The 26347-nt window shown below is 46.1% G+C and overlaps 1 long non-coding RNA gene across 1 annotated transcript in view; it reads left to right on the plus strand.

Moving 5' to 3' along the window:
• Positions 1 to 26022, plus strand: part of LOC138680519 (uncharacterized) — a 61576-nt gene extending 35554 nt beyond the window's left edge. Inside the window, exons 2-3 of the long non-coding RNA XR_011321631.1 lie at positions 2816 to 3023; positions 25915 to 26022. This is a non-coding gene — a long non-coding RNA (uncharacterized lncRNA). The remainder of the gene's footprint in view (positions 1 to 2815; positions 3024 to 25914) is intronic.
• Positions 26023 to 26347: the final 325 nt, after the last annotated feature.

Genomic DNA, 26347 nt, shown 5'->3' on the forward strand with positions numbered 1-26347 from the left:
GGGCGCGGGCAGCCCGCCCGTGTCACCTTGTGTGAAGCCGCAGACAGCCGGTCGCCTCCTGTGGCGTCACGTGACCTGCTCACTGGCTGCGCTCTGTAATGGGGGGTTATTATGATGGAGGATTCATGCAACTATTCATTTTTTTAAATCATTATTTATTTATCTATCCTTAACCCCATCATGACCAGAATTTTTATTATTATTATTTTCTCTGCTTTTGTTTTATTCATCCTCTCCCTTTTTACAAGAGCCAGCATTTTGATTATATATATATATATATATATATATATATATATATATATATATATATATATATATATATATAATTTTTTTTTTTTTTTTTTTTTCATTTTACACATTTTTGACAAAGCCCTATGAGGGCTCTTTTTTTTTGTGGGACAAGAGTGGCACCATTTATTTTTATTTTATTCGCTTATACCTCATTCACACGTCCATGTTTCACGGCTGTGATCTAACGGTGGATTTCACGGATAGAACACGTACCCGTTACAGTCTATGGTGCTGTTCACTTGTTCTTTCTTTTCTGGTATCACAGTTCAAAAAAGGGCCAATGAAAGTCTATGGACCCGCGAAAAACAACTGATGGCATCTAAGTACTATCCGTGTGCCGTCCGTGTTTCACATTTCAAAGTACAGAACAAGCTTTATAATCTATTTATTTGTGAAAAACACTGATGGTAAAAACGGCACATGGAGCGTACACTGATGACACCCGGATCCAAAACGCTAATGACATCGGTACCGTTATTTCACAGATGTGTTAAAACATGGACGTGTGAATGAGGCCTATGTAGCGCCATTAATTTCAGCAACACTTTAGAGACATCATCATCACTGTCCCCGTTGGGGCTCACAATCTAAATTCCCTATCAGTATGTCTTTGGAATGTGGGAGGAAACCGGAGAACCCGGAGGAAACCCACGCAAACACGGGGAGAACGTACAAACTCCTTGCAGATGTTGTCCTTGGTGGGAATTGAACCCAGAACTACAAAGCAGCAGTGCTAACCACTGAGCCTCCGTGCTTTTGTGAAGCAGATGGGGTGTTCCAAATGGGGAGCTACTTGTGATTTAAAAAACAAACAATCCCACCATTGTTTTTTGAGTTTTATTTTCATAGCGTACATTATGCAATAAAAATCAGTACGATTACGGCGATACCGAGCTTTTCCTTTGTTTTTATTTTTACTGTTTTTGCAGAATTAAAACATATTTTCTTTAAAAAAAAAAATCATTTGTTTCCCCATTTTCTGAACACCAGATCTTTTATATTTTTCCTCAGCCGGTGCTGTGTGAGGACTTGAGATTTGAGGAGCGAGCTGCTGCATTTTTATCACTATTTTGGGACACGTCACTTCTTGTCTACCTTATATTCATTTATTTTTTGCACCGTAAAGTGATAAAAATAGTGCAATTCTGGCGTTGATTTTGCTTTAACATAGGCTGTTATGGATACACAGAAACCACTTGTGTGAGTCCTTTTTAATGTATGTACTTTTCTTTTTTATAATACATTTTTATATTTTAATATTTTGTTTTCTATTTTTAAACACTTTATTTTTTTATCAGACCTTACAGTCCTCCAGCATTGCATTGTATTATCATCAACAGCACAAAGTCTTGGACAAAGCTCAGCAGTTAGGACAACCCGTCAACACCTGTCAGTCGAGTCGCATTGTTGGCAAATCTATGGGGTTGACAATCCCTTTGTCTAACCACTTAGAGACCAAACTTGAAGCCCTATTTATGTCATTAATGTTCTTTTATTATTATTATGATTTATTTATATAGCACCATTAATTTAATGGTGCTGTACATGAGAAGGGGTTGTTTTTAGCTCATTACTTTGCATAATCCTTTAAAATGTTGCACATAAGCCTTCAACTGCGCCAAATTATAATCTGCCAAAAACTTTACTTTAGCCATGTGCGAGATGTGCCCAAAAAATTGCGACATTTTTGAAAAAGTTGTATTTCTCCAATCTGTCTAAATGCATCTGGACCCAAAACGTTGTCGAAGACAAATCGAAAAAGACTTAAAAGAGAAAAACAACATAAAAAGTGGCGCAAAACTTAGAATAAGGAGCAAATACTGAAGATAATAAAGAACAAATTAACCCAGAAATTAGTTATGTATGAACATTGCTTTATTTTTTTTGCCCTCTGTTGAGTCATGAAATAGAGCAAAGACCCCTATTTTGGTGGTCTCTCTATTCCTATAAAGGGGTCACCATACCACAACGTGGCTCCACTTCATGTTGCTTACGAATTTACATCACGAACTTCGTTCTGATTGACGCCAACTTTAATCGGTGTTACCACCCTGTAAATTAATGTCACCGCATCATCTCCTCAGCACGAGATGGTACAAAGGGGATCATAAGAGGGGCTGCTGTCATCCATTAAAATTAAAGAAATTAGCCACAAAAATGGCTGCAGATCCTTGAATACAGGAAGACACTGGACCTGTCATTTGTACTGGAATTTGGAAATTGAAGTGTCAGACGGATTTTACACTTTAAGAACAGTGGCCCATAAACTGTGTCAATGATGTAGATGGCACAAGCCGCTGAACTTAGTGATTGCCTGCAGCGGTGATGTGAGTCGTGATACATATCACCACTGCTGCCAAAACACTAAGACTGGAGCAGCGGTGGAGAGTCGGTGCAGGACCCAGGGAGAGTGAGGCCCTGCTCTGTCTGTTATACTCCAGACATAAAAGTAGATGAGGTTTACTTTTTTTAACATGGAAAAGCCTTTTATATGAAATTACTGATATGTTTTCATTTGGGGCAGATTTTCTTTTGCAGAGTGCTCCTTTAAAGAAGTGTAAATCCAGAAGAATCCTGCATGGAAGACTTTTCTTCTTTATCAGCTGTAAGAAGCAGATTTTCCACGTGAGGACTGATGACGTCTTGTACGTTGTTGCACTATGGAAGAAGACACAATGGCACAGTGACTGGCACTCACCTGGTGATCTGAATCTTAATAGCACTTTGTCCAGGTGAGCAGTCGTAGTGCAGTAAGGAGGTCCAGATGGAAAAAAGAAGCTGTGGTGGCAGATGAATCAGCAATGAAGAACTGGAACAGCTGAGCTCAATTGCACAACACATTGTTAAAGTGGACTTATTGATATAGCAGAGCTGAGTTTAATGCTGAGTTCATTAAAGATCTGGAAATGGTATAGGAGATTTGACATGGTGATATAGCAGAGCAGAGTTTGCCACAATAAAGAGCTAGCTTTGGTAAGGAGTTAAATCAGAGATATAGCAGAGCTGACTTTGCCACAGAGTCTTTCGCAGAAGTTGCCAGCAGTATCGTAGAGTTACCCTGCGAAGTAGCAGACCTGGGTTTATCATAAAGTCCAATGCAGAACTGACCAGCCCAGCCATATGGCACAGTAGCATAATGATGTAGCAGAGCTGGGTTTATCATAAAGTCCAATGCAGAAATGACTAGCCCAGCCATATGGCACAGTAGCATAATGATGTAGCAGAGCTGGGTTTATCATAAAGTCCAATGCAGAAATGACTAGCCAAGCCATATGGCACAGTTGCATAATGATGTAGCAGAGCTGGGTTTATCATAAAGTCCAATGCAGAACTGACCAGCCCAGCCATATGGCACAGTAGCATAATGATGTAGCAGAGCTGGGTTTATCATAAAGTACAATGCAGAAATGACTAGCCCAGCCATATGGCACAGTTGCATAATGATGTAGCAGAGCTGGGTTTCTCTGGAGGTTAATACAGAGTTGGTACAGGAAATCAATCCAATGTAGAACCATGGATGCCACCTTTATAAATACTGAGATAGCATGCCGCCTCCTGAGCCTTGCTAGATGGCAAGAGAGAGATGTCACTGAGGTGCATTGGGTTTCCATTGTAACCTGATGTGCAGAGGGCCCTGGTGGCAGCAGAGGATGAAGAGCCTGGCACTGGATTCAGGAGAAGTCACAGTGCTTTCTTGGCGCTTTACATTTTTTCAACTATATTTCCATAGAGTAGTCCATGCTTCCATGGCAGTAGAAGTAGGACAACCCTTAGGCTATGTGCACTCTGCGTCTTTTTCTGGCAGATTCCTCCTGAAATCTATCTGTAAAGGTGCTGCAAAAAATGAACATAATACACAGCAATGCCAAAAACGACATTGCTGTGCTCATGCTCTGTTTTCTGTCATGTATTTTAATCGCTTTAGGGTTTGGGAGCCACTATATGATTAAAAGAAGTGACATGCTCATTCTTCTGATGGCTTCTTCTAGAAAGCCGCCATGAATCCATACTTTCAAATACAGATTAAAAGATGCTGGAGGCCGAGCCATTGCAAGAACGACGGCAAAACCGCTTCAGAAATATGACCACCAGCGTATTCCTGAAGCAGCTTCGCCTGGGAAAACTCAGCAGGTGCGCTGACGTCTTAAATAAGCCACGTGTACACTCTGTTTCTTTGGAAAATAGAACTTTATGAGCACCAACTGTCATCTTCCATCGTAGTAATGGGGAAATCTGTATTCTCTGAAGAGTTGTGAATTTTCAGAAGGAATGATCGGTACTATTGATTTATGAAAAGAAAAAAACTCCTAAAACGACGGTTGCTCTTAAATAATATGGCCAGAATGCTTACTATATGGTAAAACTGAAAATTTGTCTGGATAATGGGGGCGATCATTTTCAAGAGGTGGTCTTTTATAGAGGTATCACTATATATGGTGCACAGGATCACGCTCTTAGGTAGCTGCTTAGAACATGAAGCCACCCGGTTTTTATCTCCGAAACAGAATAATGTGTATTTCCACAGTTTGCCCAGAACCAAAGCAAAACCATAAACCTACAATCCCTAGCCTTATCCAGGCACTAAACAATCCAGACACTGGCTACTCAGACTCAGCTGAGCTAGTCCCAGTTCGGTCACACAAAGGAGCTATCGTCCATAACAAACAGTGATACTTACAGTTTGGTGCACGCGGTCTGTGCATTGTCTTCTCAGAGAGATGTCTCTCTCCAGCTCCAACACAAATCCGCTCTGCTCAGCTTCCCCCCCAGCTGACTGACCAATGCTCACATGGTCTGGTTCTAGTCATAGCTATCTAGGTGCACCTAATCATGGCCTGCATTGCTAGGATTTAACCCCAGCCAACCTACTATTTCTGGAGCCTTCACCTTCGGGACTTACATCACAAAGGCTAGCCACCTCAGTGACACACATCTTCCTTCCAAGACTTTATCTAACGCTTTCCTACAATGGTGAGAACACAAACTGCTTATATATGCCCATGTCAACAATGCCTTTATATTTGTAGCTGTGCGACTTTCTGATGGACTCTAGGGCAACTTTTGAGACCACCGTAATTTGCCAAATTGTCCATAACTGTTGAGCTGGAACATCTAGGCCAGGGATCCCAAACCTGTCGCTTGGGAGCCACATGTGGCTCGCCATCCCATGAATTGTGACTCGCGGCTGTCTGTCAGCTTGGTGAATTAGCTCCAGTTCTCGCAAACAGATATGAAGAGCAAATCTGAAAATGGTGAATTTTGTGAGCAGCCCTGCACAGAAGAGCAGATCTGGATGCACATATAAGGGTCTTAGGTGTTTTGAGATGATTTCATTATGGTATGCTGGAGACAGGATGACACCACCTGTCAGAGGATGTGTTTGAGGCTGGATGTGACCGTGTCTTGGGAATGCTTTATAGAAGAAAACTGAATGGGAGGTATTGTAGGAACCCCTAGATCTTTGTATACTGCTTTGGGGTGATTGATTTTTTGTGGAAAAGCTTTGGTTACCATTATTCCTGTGATGGGTGCTTTGGTTGCCACTATTGTGAAGGGGGCACGAGCTGAATGTGGATCGCGACCCTCTCTCAGAGCTGAATGTGGCTCTCAAGGTCAGAAACGTTGGGGACCTCTGATCTAAGCTCTGCAGCTAGACTATTCAGAGACACATTGTTCTGTCCTCACTAGCTGAGGCAGGCTCATACGTAGCTATACAGTCAGCTAAACCGCTATACCGGGGTCCAATAAGGAGACTGTGGTTGAGTCTGTGCTTTATTAAACGTAGTGGTATATTGATGCGGTGAAACTGTGAACAATAATATACATAGAATCAGTGCATGGCATAGAACAGATACATAATACACATGATATACATTATGCATAACATTTAGAAAGCTAGTGACTAAACTGGGAGTACAACTGGTTAAACTAAGCTAATATAGAGCAGGAATATCTATATGAAGCATAAAGACATACCGGCAATGCAATCGCAAGGGGGATGAAGTGAAGCGTCTTTCCTTGAAGGCAAACTGAAGAAAGTGAAAGGAAAAATGGAGGGAAATGGAGGCTGAGCTACCATAATGCATTGCAAAGGAGGAGGAGAATCAGACATGGATAATACAAAAACAAGATTGAACTGCCAACATAACTCTGACCGCTAGAGGGAGCCAAAGCATCACAGATGAATAAAGGCATGAATATATCAATACTGTATACTGAGGAAACTGCAATTATGCAAGCAAATAATCAGGGTAACAATATTAGATGGCGGAGACAGAATACTCCCCGTCTGGCATCAACGGATGTCACTACTCCTTTCTTCCGAAGGCAACAATAGGACCAGTTCAGATAACGGTCTGGAAAATGTCTTAGGTTCATTCCCTTTGCAGTGGCGTAGGAAGGGGGGTGCGGGGGGGGGGGGGGGCGGTCCGCCCCGGGCGGCACAATGCTGGGGGCGGCCGGCGCTGCAGGAGAAGAAGATAAAAAAAAAAAAAAAAAGACGCCCCTTTAAATCTTCGGGCGGCGCCGTCCGCCGCCACGACCAGGGCCAGCTCCCCCCACCCCCGGGTCCCGCCCCCGCCCCCGCCCCCCGCTCTATACTCACCTCTCCTGGTTCCTGCGGCGCCGGCAGCTGCAGCGTCCTCTGACTCTGCGACGTCTCAGAGCAGAGGGCGCGATGACGTCACTACTGTGCGCGCCGCTCTGCCTCTCTGTCCTGAGCGTCGCAGAGCCGGAGAGACGCTCACTGCACCGGACCAGACCTGCGCTGGGAACGGGAGAGGTGAGGATTTTACTTTTTTTTTTTTTTTCTTTATGTCTGACTGTCTGGGGCTGGGGCAATGCTGGAGACCATGGGGCAGATTGCTGGACACACTGGGGCAGTACTGGAGACCATGGGGCAGAATGCTGGACACACTGGGGCAATACAGGAGACCATGGGGCAGAATGCTGGACACACTGGGGCAATACAGGAGACCATGGGGCAGATTGCTGGACACACTGGGGCAATACAGGAGACTATGGGGCAGATTGCTGGACACACTGGGGCAATACAGGAGACCATGGGGCAGATTGCTGGACACACTGGGGCAATACAGGAGACCATGGGGCAGATTGCTGGACACACTGGGGCAATACAGGAGACTATGGGGCAGATTGCTGGACACACTGGGGCAATACTGGAGACCATGGGGCAGAATGCTGGACACACTGGGGCAATACTGGAGACCATGGGGCAGAATGCTGGACACACTGGGGCAATACTGGAGACCATGGGGCAGAATGCTGGACACACTGGGGCAGTACAGGAGACTATGGGGCAGAATGCTGGACACACTGAATACTGGAGACCATGGGGCAGATCTCAGGACACATTGAGGCAATGCTGGAGACCCTGGGGCAGACTTCTGGACATACTGGGGCAATACTGGAGACCATGGGGCAGATTGCTGGACACACCGGGGCAATACTGGAGACCATGGGGCAGAATGCTGGACACACTGGGGCAATACAGGAGACCATGGGGCAGATTGCTGGACACACTGGGGCAATACTGGAGACCATGGGGCAGAATGCTGGACACACTGGGGCAGTACAGGAGACTATGGGGCAGAATGCTGGACACACTGAATACTGGAGACCATGGGGCAGATTTCAGGACACATTGAGGCAATGCTGGAGACCCTGGGGCAGACTTCTGGACATACTGGGGCAATACTGGAGACCATGGGGCAGATTGCTGGACACACCGGGGCAATACTGGAGACCATGGGGCAGAATGCTGGACACACTGGGGCAATACAGGAGACCATGGGGCAGATTGCTGGACACACTGGGGCAATACTGGAGACCCTGGGGCAGATTGCTGGACACACTGGGGCAATACTGGAGACCCTGGGGCAGATTTCTGGACACATTGAGGCAATGCTGGAGACCCTGGGGCAGACTTCTGGACACACTGGGGCAATGCTGGACACTGGGGCAGATTGCTGGACACACTGGGGGTAATATACTGGACACACTGGGGCAATGCTGGACACTGGGGGTAATATGCTGGACACACTGGGGCAGACTGCTGGACACACTGGGGAAAGGCTGGACACTGGGGCAGATTGCTGGACACACTGAGGGCAGATTGCTGGACACACTGGGGGTAATATGCTGGACATACTGGGGCAGATTGCTGGACACACTGGGGGTAATATGCTGGACACACTGGGGCAGATTGCTGGACAACATGGGGGTAATATGCTGGACACACTGGGGCAGATTGCTGGACAACATGGGGGTAATATGCTGGACACACTGGGGGCAGGACTTGAGGCATGGGCAGAATGTATATACGGGGCATGATTGGAGACACGGGGCAGGATTGGATCATGGGGCAGGACGGATACGATGGAGGCTGGTGGGGCAGGATGGGGAGATCATATGGGGTAGAATGGATACTCATGAGGGCAGGATACGACAACATATGGCTGGAGCCAGGAATGAGATAAACGGGGCCAGGGTGGGGAATATTATTACCATAGGGGATAATTAAGGGATATTGTTACTGCAGTGATGTATTTATTTTATTTTTTGAGTATACTGTTTTAAATGGGGGGGCGGTCCTGTTACTGTGCAGAGTGACACTATATCACCTTTTTTTCTTCATGTGGTGTAATGTAGAAGTTGTGAAAAATTAAGTAATGTGTTCTGCAAGCGGAGCTCGAGATAACTGTGTTATTTCCTGCAGAAACGAGTCCTGGCTGGAAGAAATGATGGCGGTCTGTGCTGGATAAAAGATGAAGGACTTCACCTAGAGACGTCACTGGTGAGTCAGTGTTACCTATACACTGACACTATACACTGTATACTATATAGAGGTCCTGTGTATAATGTCACCAGTGATCTCTGTATTACCTCTACACAGACACTGCATACTAAGTACAGATCTCCTGTGAATACTGGCACTTATGGTGATAGTATTGTGGTTTTTTTTTTATTACTGATCAGTATTGTAGTATTCAGTCACTATGTGGTGGTAATATGTGGTCTGGAAATGGTGCGGTGGTATTTGTCCCTTGTATGTAGTATTATTCGGTCACTATGTGGCCTGGTCATGGTGTGGTGGTATTAAGTCACAGGTGTGGCATGTGGGGGTGACACCATTAGGCCCAGTTTAAGTTCTACAAAACAGGAAAACCATTTTTGGTAACCTTTGTGTGTATTGAGCTGGGGTAGGGCGCCAAACTCGGGAACAGCCCCGGGCGGCAAAAGCTCTAGCTACGCCTCTATCCCTTTGGTCATCCTTAGCTCAACTTTGCGGACGTTGCCGTCCTTGCTCGGGAACGTTGCGGTAACTAGACCAAGTGGCCACTGGTTCCGGTGAATCTGACAGTCTTTCACAAGAACAAGGTCACCTATGTTCAGATTAGGTTTAGTAGATTGCCACTTCGTCCGTGGCTGCAGGGTAGACAAATATTGTTTGCGCCACCTGTCCCAGAAAGTATTTGCAAGACTTTGTACCTGTCTCCATTGGCGCTTGTAGAGGTCCTTCGCGTCGAATCCTCCTGGAGGGGCACTGGACAGTCCTGTTTTCTGGGTAAGTAGAGTAGCTGGAGTCAATAACAAGAGCTCCTCAGGGTCGTTAGGAACTGGAACCAGGGATCTTGCATTGATTATAGCTGCAGCTTCAGCCATGAAGGTGATTAGGCTTTCGTGGGTAAGCCTCGCTGCTCCTTCACATTTTTCCATGTCATGAGTTCTGGTGGTCCTGAATGAGCGAGCTATATGTGTCAGGCAGGTAATGGCTCGAGTAAGTGACTTCCAACTTGAGAATCTGTCGAACCTGCAAGATCCAAGCTGGATAACAGAGGTCATTGTATGTAGTGTAGACACCTGAGGGCGGATTTCAGCATCTGAGTCCTCTCCTACAAGTTCGAAGGTGTCTGGAAAACATTCCTCAATGTACAATAGTTTTGGTCCCGAGAGCCACGTTGTGCTTCCTAGTCGACTTGCGTCAACTGCTCTAGTTGCATGATCTGCGGGATTCTGGTCTGTGGGTAGGTAATGCCACTGCTTTGGATGAACTGATCTCCTGATTCGTAGCACTCTGTTATTGACATAAACGTAGAATTGCCTGGTTTCGTTGTGGATATATCCCAGGACTACTTTGCTGTCTGAGTAGAACTTGGCTTGTGTCAGGTCGATATCCATTTCGGATGCGATGAACTCCGCTAACTCAACGGCTAAGACTGCGGCACAAAGCTCTAACCTGGGTATAGTGTGCTCTGGTTGTGGTGCGAGTTTGGCCTTTCCCATGACGAAACCAATGTGGCACTGACATTTGGAGTCTACAGTTTTGAGGTAGGCAACAGCGGCAATTGCTTTGACAGAAGCATCTGCAAATACGTACAGTCTTTGGCTCTGTATCTCAGTAGATGGCACAGGGGTGTATGGTCTAGGCATATGCAGGTTGGAGAGTGCCGCTAACGAGTTCTTCCACTCTTCCCACTGGATCCTCTTATCAGGTGGCAGAGGTGCATCCCAGTCAGATGTTTCCCTAGTTAAGTCTCTTAGTAGGGCCTTACCTTGTATAGTAACAGGAGCTGCGAAACCCAAGGGGTCGTACAGACTGTTGATGGTAGACAGGACGCCTCTACGTGTGAAAGGCCTTTCTTCCTGGCTGACCTGAAAGGTGAAAGTGTCTGATTGTAGATTCCAGAGAAGCCCGAGGCTGCGTTGCATTGGTGCGGGGTCTGACCCCAGGTCCAGGTCTCTGAGACCATTACATAGGTCTTGAGAAGGGAACGCTTCCATGAGTTCTTGGCTGTTTGAGGCTATTTTATGAAGCCTAAGGTTCGAGCAGGCAAGCATGTCCTGAGCTCTCCTGAGAAGACTGATGGCAGTCTCATTTGAAGGCATGGCTTTTAGACAGTCGTCGACATAAAAGTCCTTTTCTATGAATTGTCTAACATCTGCTCCGTATTCTGGTTCTCCTTCCTGAGCTGACCTTTTGAGTCCGTAAATGGCGACTGCAGGTGAAGGACTGTTGCCAAAGATGTGCACTCTCATGCGATACTCTGTCACTTCTTTAGTAGGATCATTGTCTCTGTACCAGAAGAATCTTAGGAAGTTCCTGTCTCTCTCTCTCACAAGGAAACAATGGAACATTTGCTGGATGTCAGCGATGAAGGCAATGGAATCCTTACGGAAGCGCATAAGTACACCCAGTAGTTTGTTATTGAGGTCTGGTCCTGTCAGCAGAACATCATTCAGGGAGACATCATTAAATTTAGCACTGGAATCAAACACGACTCTGATCTGGCCTGGTTTCTTAGGGTGGTATACTCCGAACATGGGTAGGAACCAGCATTCTTCAGAGTCTTTGAGAGTGGGAGCTAGTTCTGCGTGACGGTTTTCAAAAATCTTTGACATGAAGGAGAAAAAGTGATCTTTCATCTCTGGTTTCTTTTGCAGATTACGAATGAGAGAGGAGAAACGTTGTAATGCCTGATTTCTGTTGTTCGGTAGACGTGGTCTGTGGGTTTTGAAGGGAAGAGGTGCGACCCAGCTGTTGGTCTCATCTTTAACGAGTCCCTTGTCCATTACCTCTAAGAACAACTTGTCCTCTACCGACATTGCCACTTGGTTGTCCTGCTTAGTTCTCTGGAAGACTGTGCCCCCTAACTGATCCTCATAGCTTCCCGACACTATACTGCTGTCGTGAGTAAAGTCTATTAAATGATCAGGTAGTTGGATGCTGTGTGGCAGTTCCCTGACATGGAACTCATTGTTACAAGGTTGAAACAGAGATGGACGTCCTTTCTCCAATGTATTTGTCAGCATGCTTGTCACAGAAGATGGGGCGTGCATGCGTCCCAAGCATACGTTGCCAATTATGACCCATCCTAGGTCTAGCCTTTGGGCATAGGGAGCATTGTGGAGTCCATTGATATGACGTCTCACTTTATGAACCTGTAGGATATCTCTCCCCAACAGCAGAATTATCTGGGCCTGATGGTCGAGTTCCGGTATGAGGTGTGCTATTTGTTTTAAGTGAGCGTGATGGATTGCTACATCTGGCGTAGGGATTTCAGATCTGTTGTCTGGGATCTGGTTACATTCGATGATCGTAGGTAGTGGTAGGCAGAATTGTCCGTCTAAAGACTCGATCTGGTAGTCAGTAGCTTTCCTGCCTGCTGTTGTCACAGTACCTGCACACGTCTTTAAGGAGTAGGGAGTGCTTGGCCCTTTGATGTTGAATAGGTCAAAGAACGTTGATCTAGCCAAGGATCGATTACTTTGGTCATCTAAGATAGCATACAGTCTTACAGCTTGGTCTCTATGGCCCTTCGGGTATACTTTGACGAGGCATATTTTTGAACAGGACCTACTGTCTATTGTCCCTTTGCAGACCTCGGTACATTGTGAAGTGATCTCTGGCGTAGCTGTATCAGTGTTCCTTTCCTCCCCGCCATGCTCACTGTCAGCTGGCGTGTTTTGTGTACTCCATGGAGCTGGGCCGGGGTGTAGAGCAGTGTTATGATCTGTGGTGCCACATTCTGTGCATTTTACACTGACCTTGCAATCCTTGGCGAGATGAGCTGTGGACGAGCAGCACTTGTAGCAGATACCGTTTTCTTTCAGGAAGCTTCTGCGATCTGGCATAGATTTTCCTCTGAAGGCTCTGCATTTCAGGAGAGGATGAGGCTTCTGATGAAGTGGGCACTGCTTGTCAGGGTCCTGCACCTTTGTCTCTGATTGGGAGCAGCCAGCAGACCTGTAATTAGAACCTGGAGAAGAAACATAAGTCTTGTGTACTTCCACAGATGTTCTGCGTGGATTTGCAGGTGGTGACGGTGTGGCATATGGTATTGCAAAGTCAAAGCTGGGATCGTTTCTAATTCTTGCTTGTTGGTGTATGAAGTCAACAAAAACGGAGAAGGGAGGGAATGGAACGCTGTGTTTGTATTTGTACGTGGAACCATGTGTGAGCCACCTCTCCTGTAGATTGTAGGGCAACTTCTGGACTATAGGGTTAACACCTCTGGCTGTGTCGAGAAATGCAAGTCCCTGTAGGTCGTCCTCGTATTTGGCAACTTGGACTTCCTTTAGCAAGTCGCTTAGCTCTCTAAGTTTCTGGAGACCTTTGTTAGATATTTTAGGAAAGTCATCGATTCTTTTGAACAAGGCTCTTTCTATTACTTCTGCTGAGCCGTAACACTCATCCAGCCTTTTCCAGATCTCTTTGAGGCCAGTCTCAGGGCGGTTTATATTAATGTCTCTGATCCTTACTGCGTGTTTGACTGACTCTTCTCCCAGGTATTTGACTAACAGGTCTATCTCTTCCCTGTGTTGTAGCCCCAAGTCTCTAATGACATTTTGGAAGGAAGCTTTCCAAGCTCTGTAACCTTCAGCTCGGTCAGTGAATTTCATGAGTCCCTTGGCAACCAGTTCACGTCGTGTGAAGAACTTGGCAAATTCTGTCGTGAATCGGTTGTCAGCAGAGTATACTGGTGATGGGTCGCCCTGATAGTGATGTGAGGTGCGTTCGTACCTGTTAGTGTCCTCATGGTGGCGCCAGCCGGTGTCGTATTGCTTCGGCCTGATGTACGGTGCGTCAGCAGGGTGATCCACGTTGGTTACCTGATGAGGGGCAAGGTAGTCATTAGCAGAGTTGTTTTGCCTCACATTTTCGAGTTTGTTTCTGTCCTGAGCCTCGTGACGACTCTCGCTCACTTCGCTGGAGGTGTCGTATTCTGGTTTTGATACTGGTTCAGGGTTATAGTTTGGATCAGGAAGGTCATTAACATACTGAGATGTGCGTTGTGGTGAGTCTTGCAGTGGAAACTCCAGACTCGACGTACTGCTTTGGCTATGCAGCTTGGGATTTTGCACGGCTTCTAGCGATTCTGCTTCAGCGAGGGCTGCGGCAGCTTCCCTTTTTGCTGCTAGGCTTTCTAAGGCGGCATCCACACGTGCCTTCTCTAACTGCGTTCTTCTCTCTTGGTCGGCTCTCTCTAAGCGTGACCTTCTCTCTTGCTCGTCTCTCTCTAAGCGCGACCTTCTCTCTTGCTCGTCTCTCTCTAAGCGCGACCTTCTCTCTTGCTCGTCTCTCTCTAAGAGTGACCTTCTCTCTTCGTCATCTAGGCGTGCTTTTTCTAATTTAAGTTGCATCTCTTGGTCAGCAAAGCTCGCTCGTATTTTGGCGGCTTCAGCATTTGCGCGGGCAATGGCGACCGCGCTGCTGATGGATGTTGTCTTTGAGGAGACGGAAGTAACAGATCTTGTCCTATGTGATTTGTGAGACATGGTGTCTTGGGAGAGTGCTTGGCTGTGCAGAGATTGCTGCAGCTGTATTCAGTCTCTGTGTAGCCGGTGACTTGAATCCCACTAGTTGGATGGCTGCCGTTTCACTGTTCTGTCCTCACTAGCTGAGGCAGGCTCATACGTAGCTATACAGTCAGCTAAACCGCTATACCGGGGTCCAATAAGGAGACTGTGGTTGAGTCTGTGCTTTATTAAACGTAGTGGTATATTGATGCGGTGAAACTGTGAACAATAATATACATAGAATCAGTGCATGGCATAGAACAGATACATAATACACATGATATACATTATGCATAACATTTAGAAAGCTAGTGACTAAACTGGGAGTACAACTGGTTAAACTAAGCTAATATAGAGCAGGAATATCTATATGAAGCATAAAGACATACCGGCAATGCAATCGCAAGGGGGATGAAGTGAAGCGTCTTTCCTTGAAGGCAAACTGAAGAAAGTGAAAGGAAAAATGGAGGGAAATGGAGGCTGAGCTACCATAATGCATTGCAAAGGAGGAGGAGAATCAGACATGGATAATACAAAAACAAGATTGAACTGCCAACATAACTCTGACCGCTAGAGGGAGCCAAAGCATCACAGATGAATAAAGGCATGAATATATCAATACTGTATACTGAGGAAACTGCAATTATGCAAGCAAATAATCAGGGTAACAATATTAGATGGCGGAGACAGAATACACATAAAATACTATTACCGGTGTCGTCCTAATTTATAGAATTGATAGCTAGATGTCCTTAAAAAAGAAAGATAATTTCAAATGGGAGTCGTCACCCCCGGCAGATGGGTGATTTTGCCAGAGGAAACCACATCTCTGCAGATTGGACAAATATAGTAATACATGGCGGACATTTGTTCCTCTCTTTTCTAATAAAAAAATGGATCCCTAAGCAAGCGAGCCCTCCATATTGTATCCGATTGCCGCAATATGTTGCATGAACCTGTATTGTTTCCATAGCACAGGGTCATTATGTAACACAGAGACGTGCAATGATTACCATGAGAATACTATCTAGATGCAGAGAATACAGAATCAAAATAACCAATGGCTTTCTTTTTTCATTGCCAGCAATCAGTAATTATCTTTTCTAAATGACGAGTAAATGCGGCAGTAGATAACCTTGTACATAACAACCCAATGACTAATATTCTACCTTTGATATCAGCCAGATTCCCGCAGTAAGAGGCAGATGTTCCCACTCATACAAGTCTTATTCATTGTAAAATGTTTCAATCAAACACAACTCACCTTTTTTTTTTCTCTTCTAGGACAGTTTTCGCATTATGACAAACCCAAATAAAAAAATTAAATCATTCTCTCGTACCCGTACATTTTTTTTGAAAGTAGACACCTCGCACTTTACAGTCGTGGATGCTTACATGCAATATTGCATCGAAGTATAATAATGTGCTGCAAAAAAAGGCATTAAAATGAGTGTGGATAAAAGTGTGATCCAAGTAGAGCCTGAAATGCACAAAACCTGCTAACAATACAAGACCTTCATTATGCCTTTGTTTTCCTAAAATACCTGCAATGATGGAATACATTCGGGTCCCAATGGTCTGATTAGGTACTGCTGGTAATTAGATATGCATCTGCTTATATTCTAACACTTTACTAAAAATTTACATAACTTGGTCCTATGAATGTGACAGCCCAAGAGTACATGTACTCCCTGATGGGTAAGGAGGGGTGATAACATAAAGAAAAGTTCCTGTTTTTACCCAGAATTAATTGGAAACTGTATATTGTGAAATGACAGTAGCAGGCTGTTACTGAGCGAGTAAAGAGAGCACGTGTAAAATATATTTCTAAGGGTGATATTTTCAGTGTCTCCCCACTTAAACATGGCAAGCGGACAGAGCAGGAGACATGTAAGCTATGCCAGATATTAAAGCAAAACATTCTCCTTCAGTTGTACTACACCAGATCATACTTCTCTACTTCATATATGTTTTAGCTGCTGCTTCCCTTTACCTCTACCACCCTTTCACATATTCTACTAAGTCTCCATACATGATCAGCCCCTCTCTCCTCCCCTCTCCCATGTACAACACTAAGGTCTCACTGACTTTTCTCAATCATTCCAAACCGTCCAATACCCCTGTGAGGAGCTGGCTACTTAAAGGCTAGAGGAAGAATGGACGTAGAGCGGAGTCCACAGCTCCAAGTGATTTTATTAGATATTTTCTTTCTGTGTTTTATTAGTGATTTACTGGCTAGTCAGTTCTTCCTCGGGAATCAATGTTTCCATTCAGCGACGGAAAGCGGAGGAAGGTGTGCAGGCTGGATCTTATGTATACCTATGGCCAGATAGGAGATTGCCAAAGGTAAAGGTACCGTCACACTAAGCGACGCTGCAGCGATAACGACAACGATCCGGATCGCTGCAGCGTCGCTGTTTGGTCGCTGGAGAGCTGTCACACAGACAGCTCTCCAGCGACCAACGATCCCGAGGTCCCCGGTAACCAGGGTAAACATCGGGTTACTAAGCGCAGGGCCGCGCTTAGTAACCCGATGTTTACCCTGGTTACCATCCTAAAAGTAAAAAAACAAACACTACAAACTTACCTACCGCTGTCTGTCCTCGGCGCTCTGCTTCTCTGCTCTGGCTGTGAGCGCCGGGCAGCCGGAAAGCAGAGCGGTGACGTCACCGCTCTGCTTTCCAGCCGCTGTGCTCACAGCCAGAGCAGAGAAGCAGAGCGCCGAGGACAGACAGCGGTAGGTAAGTATGTAGCGGTTGTTTTTTTTACTTTAACGATGGTAACCAGGGTAAACATCGGGTTACTAAGTGCGGCCCTGCGCTTAGTTACCCGATGTTTACCCTCGTTACCAGCGAAGACATCGCTGAATCGGTGTCACACACGCCAATTCAGCGATGTCTGCGGGGAGTCCAGCGACGAAACAAAGTTCTGTACTTTCTTCCCCGACCAGCGACATCACAGCAGGGGCCTGATCGCTGCTGCCTGTCACACTGGACGATATCGCTAGCCAGGACGCTGCAACGTCACGGATCACTAGCGATATCGTCCAGTGTGACGGTACCTTAAATGTAAAGCAATCATCCCATCAATCTCATCTGTATCTCAAGGTCTCAATCCATTGTGCTGCCAGTAACTAGGCTCATTGTGTGGATGGGGAATGTAGACCCAGGGAAGCCATAACCACAGGGAGTCTCAGATGCAACCCCATGTGATGGGCTTATGGAATATGCTTCATTCTGTGAGCTAAAGGAAAATGTTTAAAGGGGGAGGGACAAAAAGATGCAACAGATTTATTGAGGAGATATTGGAGTGACTTTGAAGGGAGAGGATCCAAGCTGGGATGGATGGATGGTCTATGGAGTTTTGGAGATTGGTTGCTGGTTGGGCTGGAACCCCCTTATGTGGTTGAGGGATCTGTTTATTGTTGGTCCTGGATACATGGACTACAGCAGCCCTGGCAGACGCTGGAAACACGTTTCCTCCAGCGCTGCTCAAGGTGTGCTGAGCGTCTTTGGAGAAAATCACTTTGAGCAGAAGACTTCATCCACTATAAGTTTATGCTCAAAACTTACAACTCTGCGCTCCATCTGGCTAAACAAGTCTACTTCACCACCCTTATCACATCACTAGCCAGCAATCAGAAACAACTATTTGATGGGCAAGCACGGTGGCGCAGTGGTTAGCACAGTAGCCTTGCAGCGCTGGGGTCCTGGGTTCTAATCCCACTCAGGACAACATCTGCAAAGAGTTTGTATGTTCTCTCCGTGTTTGCGTGGGTTTCCTCCGGGCACTCCGGTTTCCTCCCACATTCCAAAGACATACTGATAGGGATTCTAGATTGTGAGCCCCATCGGGGACAGTGATGATAATGTGTGCAAAATGTAAAGCGCTGCGGAATATGTTAGCGCTATATAAAAATAAAGATTATTATTATTTATTATTATTTGAAGCCTCTCACTTCCACCTGAGCCCTAAAGTGCATGCCCCTGTCACCAAAGTAAGTGCTGATCTGGCCACTTATTTCCTACAAAAAAAAACAATCATCCATCAAGACTTTTTGCACAATCCCCTCAGAGCTTTGATTCTTTTACCACCCACACCTCAAGTTCACTTTCCATCTTTGAACAAAAAAGTGACCAGGCTTCTCGCTTCTTCTAGAGAAATCTATGTTAGCTCTGTGACCGAGCACTCCGCCCATCTACATGTGGTGGTTTTAATTACAGCAAGATCCTACCTACCTATAAATGCAGACTTTGCTGAGAGTGGTGTCCATATTCACCCAGGAATTCAGACTTCAGCCTGAATGGGCTGACCCCCACTAGTGCAAGAACTGCACTAAGTGCTACCATTTTGTCTTGATTTGCTGTCTAGCCCAGAGGACAGTGTTTATTTTTGTGCTTAAAACCTTGGTTTATGCTGTACTAAATAAACCAAGTGCACCCTTAAAGGCACAGTGTTCTATTGACTACCTCCGTGTACAGCCGAGTGAGACAATCTACCACAGGTGGTATTAGAAGTGCGGGCAGCATTTCCAGTGAACACAAGTGACGGCCACAAGCCAATGGACGATCACAGGCAAGATGGAGGACCTGCTCAAACATCTACTACAAGCACAGCAGCAACAGTAGCTACAACATCAGCAGCAATAGATGGTGCAACAATAGACAAGTAAGCTGCTTATACAGCAGATGCAGCACCAGCAGCAGATTGACTTGCTTACAGAGGCGGTTCATGGAAGGTCGGCAGCCCCTCCCTCAATTCCGGTGATGACATGTACGTACGGAAGACGGTAAGACGAGCCATGCAAAAAATAACACTGGGTGATGATGTGGAGGCAATTCTGACTGTGTTCGAGTGGGTAGCGGAGCGTGAGAAGCTACAGCCAGAGCAGTGGGCGGAGGTGCTGGCCCCCTATTTGAATGGTGAGCCCCAGAAGGCCTATTTTGATCCGGCATTACAAGATGCGCAGGAGTATGCCAAGTTAAAGACTAAAATTTTGGCATGCACAGGAGTGACTATGTCAGTCAGAGCACAGCGGGTTCACCACTGGGCTTATTATGGAGACAAACCGCCTCAGTTCCGAATGTTTGACTTACTGCATCTGGTACAAAAATGGGTGCAGCCGGAATCCGCCACTCCAGCCCAAAAGGTCAAGCACGTTGTCATGGACAGGTTCGTGCACTTCCTTCCTAGGCCTGTGCAGACCTGGGTTGCCCAGGGAGATCCCCAAAATGTAGACGAACTGGTGGGCCTAATGGAACAGTTTCAGGTGGTTGCCTTACCTATCAGTTGATCCCGAGGAAACACATGGGTGTACGCTGTATCCATGGGGAGGCCAAGGACTAATCTATGCCCAGAGTGTCAGATAAAACAAGCTGGGGTACGGAGTCCCATGAGATCGAGGTGGTCGAAGGTTTGCTGCACCCCGTGATAATCAGGAGGAACCTCAGCCTTTTCTGGGACTTGTGGGGAAAGGCGGAGGTATCAAAGGACAAAGACAGGAGCCAGCCCAACCCTGTCGAAAACCCCATCACAGTCGGAGATGGATGAGTTCCCCTTGTGTGTCCTGGCTGGTGACGAGGATAAGATGGTGAGCAGTGAGACTGAAATTCCTGAACTGGGGGTTTCTGATGGGAATTTTGGGACTACCCAAATGCAGGACTTGACTTTGAAAAAGGTACGGTAAAATGTCACTGTGATAAGTGGGACTGTCCAAGAACCAGGGACTGACACCAGGTTCCCGTACTTTGCGGTCAATGGGGAGTTGCTATATCGGGTCACTAAACAGAGAGGGGAAGTATCAGAGCAGCTATTAGTCCCAAGACAATATAGACATAGGGTACTAGATCTGGCCTATGCTCATGTCTTGGGGGGGGCACCTAGATGTAGATAAGACCAAAAAACGAGTCCTTCAAGGTTTTTCTGACCTGGGTGTCTCAGGAACATTGTTAATTTCTGCCGCTCCTGCCATACCTGTCAGCTAAATGCCCCTGCACCCCACTTCCGTAGACACCCCTAGTTCCATTACCATAATCAAAGTCCCGTTTGCAATGTACCTCATCGGGCCTTTTGTTAAGTCCGCCAGTTGTCATAAATACGTCCTTGTGGTAATGGACTACGCTACGCAGTACCCAGAAGCGGTACCCCTGAGAAACTCTTTCGAACGGACTATAGCATGAGAGCTAGTCTAAATTTTATCCCAGACTGGCCTGCCAAAGGAGATCCTGACAGACCAGGGGACACCGTTTATGTCCACAGTAATGAGGGAGTTGTGCAAGGCACTCCAGAATACCCAACTTAGGATGTCGGTGTACCATCCGCAGACAGACGGCCTGGTGGAGAGGTTCAATAAGACCCTGAAGTCCATGCTGAAGAAGGTTGTGGAGAAGGATGGCCGAGATTTGGATTGCCTCCTGCCATATCTACTGTTCGCCATCAGGGAAGTCCCCCAGGCCTCTACGGGATTCTCACCATTTGAGCTGTTATATAGACGGCACCCCCAGGCACTTCTAGATGTTGCAAAAGAGACTTGGGAACCAGAAGTTAAACCCCACCGGAGCGTCATCCAGCATGTGGTCCAAATGCAGGACTGGATCACAAGGGTGATGCCGATTGTGAAGTAAAGCCTCCTTCAAGCACAAGAAGCCCAGGCGAGGGTCTACAACCTAGCCGCAAGGCTTAGACAGTTTAGCCAAGGAGGAGGTCACAGTGACAGAGACACTATCGCCGGCCCAGAAACAACAGTGCTGTGAGCTGCTTCAGCGGAACTGAGACCTGTTTTCGGAGTTACCAGGATGTATGCCGGTGGTGGAGCATGAAATCCTGATGGAACCACATGTGAGGGTGAACCAAAGGCCATATCGGATTCTTGAAGATTGCCGTGAGGTGATCTCCCTAGAGGTGAAGAGTGGGTGTCATCGAGGAGTCAAAGAGCGGCTGGTCCAGTCGAATTGTCCTGGTGCTAAAGCCAAATGGAGAGTGGCGCTTCTGTAATGATTACAGAAAGCTCAATGAAGTTTCCAAGTTCGACACGTAACCGATGCCCCGGGTCGATGAGCTTATTGAGAGGCTAGGGTCAGCCTGGTACATCACCACCCTGTATCTAACGAAGGGGTACTGGAAAATTCTCCTGTCTGACTTCAAGGAGGCCCAGCCACCTTCCAGGGAGCTATGGACTGGATACTAGTCCCTCACAAGAAGTAGGTCACCGCTTATTTGGACGATATTGTGATTTTCAGCCCGGATTGGGGAAGTCACCTGCAGGCAGTCAAAGCGGTACTCGATGCACTAAGGAAACCGTGGTTTACCATAAACCCAAAGAAGTGCACCCTCGGGAAAGAGGAGGCGAAGTACTTGGGCTATATCATTAGAAAAGGCGAGATAAAGCTGCAAGTAGACAAAGTAAAGGCAACCCAGAAGTGGCCACAGCCGGTCTCCAAAAAGCAGATCAGGGCGTTCCTTGTAATTTTGGGATATTATCGTCGATTTGTCCCGAACTTCATCATGATAGCTGCCCCCCCTGACTGATCTTCTTAAGGGCACAAAATTGACAATGGTCAAATGGTCATCTGAGCGGAGATGACATTCCAGGAGTTGAAGACAGTCCTGTACAGACAGCCAGACTTCACTGAGGAGTTTGTGCTCCAGACGGACACCTCCAAAGTCGATTTAGGAGCTGGAAATAGATGGTGATGAACACCCAGTCCTACACTTGAGTAGGAAACTCTCCTCCTGTGAGAAGAACTATACCATCTTGGAGGAAAGAATGCTTAGCTATCAAGTGAGCATTCGACACCCTGAGATACTACCTTTAAGGCAGAAGGTTCAGGCTAATATCCTATCATGCACCCCTGAGATGGATGAGGGAAGAGAAGGAAAAGAATGCCCTGGTAACAGGGTGGTTTATGGCGCTCCACGACTTCGCTTTCCATGTGGAGCACAGGCAAGGGAGGTTGCATGGGAATGCAGATGGCCTGTCCAGAGTTCCCTGCTTAGCCAGTGAAGGTGCCAAAACCCCCGTCTTTGGGTAGGGGGGGAATAAGTGACAGAGTCACTGGTGAAGTGATGGAGGGGAGATACATGTCACTGCGCATGATGGTGTTAGTGATGTACAACCAGAGTAGTTTGCTCCAGCACACCACATGTTGAAAGTATGGAAGGAGAGTTATGTTATGGACTGGTTTTAGTGCACCTTCATAGAGTGGGTGGGAGGAGGTCCACCGTATCTCCACATGCAGAGTCCTGACAGGACCTGTGTGATATCAAGATTATGTGATCAGTCACATGATGCAGAGTCATACGATCTGGCCTTAAATAGCTGAACTCCAGGGTTAGTCTGTGCTGTTGAGGGCCTGGAGAGGAAGACTTCAGGAGAGTGTTTAGGCTCACAGTGCTTGTGCAAGGACATTGTTAACCCGGGAGGAGTAAGGCCGGTTTCACATTCGCATTTTGCTGATCTGCGGAGGGCTGTGGACTTCCTCCGTGAAGCCCCGCCTTTGGCCGCACCTCCGCCGCTAGCTCCGCCTACTTCTGCATGCGGCATATATGCGGCCTGCGTACCTGTCTTTAACATTAGGTACGCAGGTCGTGCCGCTATATGCGGATGCTTCCGCATGCGTCGTTTTAACGATGTGGCGACCAGCGTGGGACGCAGCTTGTAGCAATTTTTTTTCTCCTCATCGTCAAAACGATGCATGCGGAAGCATCCGCATACAGCCGCACGAGCTGCGTACCTAATGTTAAAGATAGGTACGCAGGCCGCATGCTGGCCACATGCAGAAGTAGGAAGAGCTAGCAGCGGAGGTGCGGCCGAGGGCGGGGCTTAACGGAGGAAGTCCGCAGCCCTCCGCAGATCAGCAAAATGCTAGTGTGAAACTAGCCTAAGATGCACACTGGTAACACTTTCCTTCTACTATTTTTGCTGCAGATTTTCCATCTTAAAATTCTGATAGAAAATTTGCAAAAAGTGGACGTTCCCTTAAACACCTTTAACTGCTTATAAATAAGTTTAAAAAAGACTCGAGCTCTACAAATAATCACATAATACTTTATTACCAGCCCAATTACACTAATAAAGCTTAATGCGCACATTAGGAAAAGTACTGGCATAACGAAACAATATCCCCTGCGACAAATAAAGGTGAGCGTTGCTCGTCACTTGACTTCCACTAAATAATGCAGCATTTCTCCTCAGCACATATCCATATTTATGAAATCATCATTTTTAAGCCTGACAGTTGAAATCGCTCAATTAAAATAACATTTATTCCGCACAACCATCCACGAAGCAGGAATTAATCAGATGAGAAGTCGGAGCTTTTCACGTTCGTTGGACTACATATTCAGCAATAGAATTTCTTCACTTTGATTTCTTTTTGGTTTCCCGCTATTAGGAATGACTGGAGTCACAACGGTCTTCCTGGACGAATCGTCAACTCAACAATAACAACTTTGTTGTTTGAGGAACAGACTTCTCCAGCGAGATGAAAGCCTCCGTCATCTGCCAGGGTCTGGGATAGACTGACAAGTGGCATTTTCAGTAAAGGTTATCACTTGTAGCTCATTAGGCAGCCATTGTTGTGCCGCACAGAAGTCCTTTAACCATGCGTTGCACTCACACAGAGGTCAGTCACTCGCTGATGTTTTTCTTGTTCCCATATAGAACTATCCATCGAAACATCAATAGTGAAAATGAATTTCCCTGCTAGTATTTTCATTAGTGAGCATCAAGTATTGAGAAACTAAGTCAATATATTCATTTATTTACTGTAAGATGTGGATCGCCACATTCATGTATAATCTGCTAAGTTTTCCTTCAACGACTGCCCCAGCACTATCACCTCCTCTTCTTTATGGAGCATACAGTCACCCATCTTTACAGAGATATTGCCATTCTTCTGATCTTACGGCACGTCAATAGTACATATCATAACTTTATGATTGGTGTGAATGGTAAAATTAAAGGGTTATTCCATCGTAGCAAGTTATCACCTATCTACCGGACTGGGGCGTTTAAGAGATCTGTCATGCTGTTGCAGTGCAGTATAGCGCAACCTCCACTAGGGGGAGCTAGAGAGGGAAGTGAGACTGCACACACAGAGCAGCAGCACAGACGCCACCAAATGGTGAGAGAGTGGTCAGACAAGCTGAGTCAAAAAAACGTTAGAAGCAGAAGTACCAATAGTAGCAGCAGTATACGTGGTCAAGAACAAGCCAGGGGGTTCAGCAATGGTCAGAAGTGCATAAGACAAAGACAGAAGGCAGAAGCGAGTCGAATACGAGCCAAGTCAAAAACCAGAGAATGAAACCAACAGACAGGGAAACACGGGGAAAAGGACAGACAGAGGGAGTCAACAAACACGGGGCAAATCATGGATCACAGCAGGACAGATCAAGAGCTACCAGAGTCAGGTTCACACGCAGAAGGCAGAACTATAGGTGACACCGCCAGTAGGAAGCATCGGAGCTAAATAGCAAACCTGAACCCAGAATGAGGCAGAGCAAGGTTAACCCTTGAAATGATCCGCCCGGAAAAAGGGAAGACCGGATTAAACCCTGGAATGGATCATGACAAGATCCTCATCCATTAAAGAGGTGTTCTGAAATCCAAATTAATTTTCATCCTAAATCCCTATATATTTAACACTATAATCTAATCTATTTTCTAATAAACATTAGATAAAAATTCCCTATCCTTCCCTAACTACACTAATTGCTTTTCTTTTTTGTTCCTACTCCCTTTTTGATGATGCTTTGTTCAAGAATCTCAGTGCATGCTGGGATACTCAAGCAAAGCGTCACCAGCGGGAAGATGCTGTGGTCACTGCCACAGCCTCTTCCCCTTCTCTGAAACCAAGTGTCATCAATGACCTTCATGTAAGGAGCTGGGCAGTCCCTGCGTGATTTACACTGTGTGATGTACACAATGACAGTGCGCTCTCTGTCCGGCCAAGATCAGCAGTAACGAGCTGGCAACAGAGCGCACTGTCAGCGCGCAGAGACCAGTGATGTCACTTGCAGGGGGGGTGCCGCTTTCTGCAGAAATATTATTTATGACATAAATGCTATTCCATTCCACATTACTGAGAACATGCATTGAATTCATTAGGTAGTGTGTGCCTCTTAATGAACGTACTCCAACGAGCCCTTCAATGCCAGTTTTGATGAATCGATCCCTTTGTGTGTACTGGAATTGATGTGGATTTTCTCATGAAATATGAATAAATCTGTGAAGTAAAAAAAATCTACAACAAAACACCACAGTTGTCCATTTCCTAAGGGAGTTTATTTATTTTTCACCTTCAGCTTTTTCCGTGGGGAAATCGAGAACCAAATCTGCAGCAAGAAATCAAGAACAAAATCTGCTGTGAATTATCCTGTGGATTCTGGCAGAATTCCATAACTTATCCGAACTGTTTTTGCACTACATACTTTGCTTTGTGTCCTGCATTAATTGCCACGTCTGCTCTGTGCGTAAACAACATCGGAACCCTGGGTGTTAAGATGAAGCTCCGTCACTGTCAGATCAATGAATTATCTCCTTCTCAATCTGCAGTTTGTATAGAACAGATGTGAAACCGTAAAGCAAGGTAAGCTCGTTCTGTGGCTACATTCATAGTTCCAAGAATCTGCAGGCGGAAAGCATCTGTACCCGTTACTTCTACATGAATCTGCAGCGTGCCACCGGCGGCCAAGAAGTGAATGAAAAATTAATTGCTAAGAGCGTCATGATTTAGTT

This window comes from Ranitomeya imitator, chromosome 5, assembly GCF_032444005.1.
Source record: "Ranitomeya imitator isolate aRanImi1 chromosome 5, aRanImi1.pri, whole genome shotgun sequence".
Classification (NCBI taxonomy): domain Eukaryota; kingdom Metazoa; phylum Chordata; class Amphibia; order Anura; family Dendrobatidae; genus Ranitomeya; species Ranitomeya imitator.